We start from the raw sequence: 3,140 nt of genomic DNA, 5'->3' as shown, positions 1-3,140 counted from the left end.
CTATATAAACGGAGATAATACGAGATATTTTATGAAAGCCATAGGTAAAGTTAGTTAAAGATAGTTATTAGATTATCATATTATTTAGGCGTCTTGGGATAGATATAGAATGGAGAAAAAAAAAAAAAGTCGTTGGTTTTTTAACCGATATATGTTGGGTATATGACATGATAATAATTGTATGTATGTTATAGTACAAAGTGGATAAGGTGGAGAGAGTTTCGAGTTTTCAACCTTATCTGTATGGCGGGGAGATGGTGACTTCTTGGTTAATGCTTTTCAATTTCCAATCTAACCTAAATTCGATGATGCACATATATACTTATGTACTTCTTTTAAGTAATTAGGTATATATATATTTTATTTTCCATCTCATCGCCAACTTTGCATGATTTCTCTAGATCATGTATGTCATGCCATTTTTGTTTAATTTTAATTTTCTGTTGTATTTTGAGAACATCTTTGTGTCTTTGCAATTGAGAACATCTATCCATTTTGCACTAGTTTTATGGACTGCCACATTTTAAACGAAGTAACCAAATTATCCATGAATCCTATTTGGGCCATTTAATTGGGCCCATTTGCCTACTTGGGTTGTTAACTAATGAAATATGTCGAAAAAAAAAAAACACTAATAGAGCATACGTGCAGTGAACGAGCTACAACTCAAATGGCATAGTCTCTCCCTCCCCCACCTAAAAGTCTCGGGTTTGAGTCCCACTATCTGTAATCGATCGAAAAAATCTCCTAACTGGCGTGGTAAGGATGAATTCATTTAAACTATGCCAAAATTACTAGATTATCCTATAAACAAATTCGTTGGTATTTTGTTCTCCCAATTTTTATATAAATTACATAATAGTAGCAGTTCTGTTTTAGGACAATATAAAAATTTTGGAGTGTATAGTTTAAATAAGTAAATTTTAGACTCTATTTTGCTAACTACTTTTTTTTTTTTTAGAATAGTGATGGCTCTGTTTTGCTAACGTGCTTTTCCTTCGTTCAAAAAAAAATAGCACATAAATATATTATTTTAATTTTTAACCTGTAAATTAAAAGGCATATAAATTTCAAATATCCGCAATACAAACATGTCCCAAAAGAAAAATTTGTTCATTTCTTCAAAATGACACATTTACCCCTAGAAATATGTCCATCTCCCAAAAGAATCAACTATGTTAATTTCTTCATATATAAAGTGACATATTTATTTATCCCTTAAAAAATTGAAGAACAACAACAATAATATAGCATAGCGGTCACTTTCCTTTATTGGATAATTATTTATTGTTAGCTTTTCATCTTAATTCTTCCATATATAGGATAAGCAGATAAAATCATCATGGTTGTCTCTAAAATCTAAATTGGTGGATGCAGTAACTTTGGATTCCATGGTATGGGGGACCAAGGGACATAGAGCATATCATTTATTTACAAATTAGGAAGGAACCCATTCATTTGGATGTTGTGAAATACTTGGTAGTCCCTGGAAACAAAACAATTATATATATAAGAAAATGATTCATTTATATCTATCTATTATTCAAAGGAACTATTATTGCTTTGGTCTCATAAGGAATAATATGGTCTTTGTGTGTATCTTTCTATGACTCTGTATGTCTTCAATCTCTACAACATATATTGTGGTCATTGACATGATTAAGATATATACTAATACTAATACTAGCTTATTTATATCAATGTGTGAATAGCGGCGTATCATGTATTATATATACGTGTGTGTATGTGATAGATATTATGTTATAATAGCATAATATGAAAGTAAGAAATTAACACTTATTATATATTATGGGGCATCACAACTAAAATATTCAAGTAGCAAGGGACACTTGTGAGGTCCAAATCGCTTTGTTTTTTCTAGTATTCTCCAGAGAATCTGTTTGCATCAAATAATATTTTTCTTTTTCTTTTCTTTTATCTATCTTTGAAAGGAAATGGTTAGACTTAGACAAGATGACAGTTAAGTTTTGGAACCTGAAGAAGCTTTTATCTTAGAGGTTTGGTGTTGTTTAGTGAGGAATTAGTTGATCCATTTCCATGAGATCAGTTTCCCCTAGACAGGAATTAAGTTAATGGACCAAACTAATTAGCTCTCATTGATCTGGTAGCTTATAGGTACTACATATAACCTTCTCTTTCTCTCCCGCCATAGCCTTTGAGGAGAAATATCACTGTTGCTTAGTAAGAGTGTCTGGGATTGTGGGGCTTCATATTCTATAATTTCTCTTTTTATAAAACAAAGATCTAGAACTTACCTTAAAAAGCAGAAATACGTATATATAATGTAAATAGAAAATCCATTTGACATTCTAATATCTATTTAGAATTTAGGATAGATAAAAGTAAAAATAAATAAAAATGTTATTAAATTTGGATATAATCTGGTATTCACATTGTTTACAACTCTTATCTTTTATCTATCTAGCGAAATTGATATTGAAAAGCAACTTTGTTTTTATCAATCAAAATATCTTAGGTAGTATTTATTTTTGGAGACAGGACACAAATACATAGACAATATATGTTTAAAAAGTATTTAAAAATAGGGGATATGATAATGATGGATACGAAATTTAAAAGAATGGACACAAATTTTTTTATAAATTTTGTTTTTTTTATTCATAGATATTTTTTATTATTCTACTATTATCTCTTTTTTATTTTTCCTTTTCCTGCTCTTTCCTCATTTTTTATTAAATTAATTTATATTTGATGTAAAAAATTTAAAATCACATAATTATTTTAGTCATTTCAAATAATATTTTAGTCTTATTTATGTGTATTCAAACATAATATTAGATATTATACTAGTGTCTTGTATATTATATCCAAACACAATACACAAAAAATAATTTTTAGTATATCTTTGTGATCGATTAGATGAACGATCTTACTAGCTTAAATCTATCTATCCGCTTCATTCTGTTATTTTTAGCAGTTACATATATTAAAAAAAATTAAATTTTAATTTAAACTAAGTATCTATTAAGTTGAACTACTCAGTTTGAGATTAGATCTAAAATTCTATTTCTAAGAATTTTGAAAGATAAGAGCAAGAACAAAGATATATAAATTTCTTTAGTTTCTAGAGGAACTTTTTTATCATCTATTTGATCATG

This window comes from Arachis ipaensis, chromosome B05 (genome assembly GCF_000816755.2).
Source record: "Arachis ipaensis cultivar K30076 chromosome B05, Araip1.1, whole genome shotgun sequence".
Lineage (NCBI taxonomy): Eukaryota > Viridiplantae > Streptophyta > Magnoliopsida > Fabales > Fabaceae > Arachis > Arachis ipaensis.
This window is presented reverse-complemented; position numbering follows the sequence as displayed.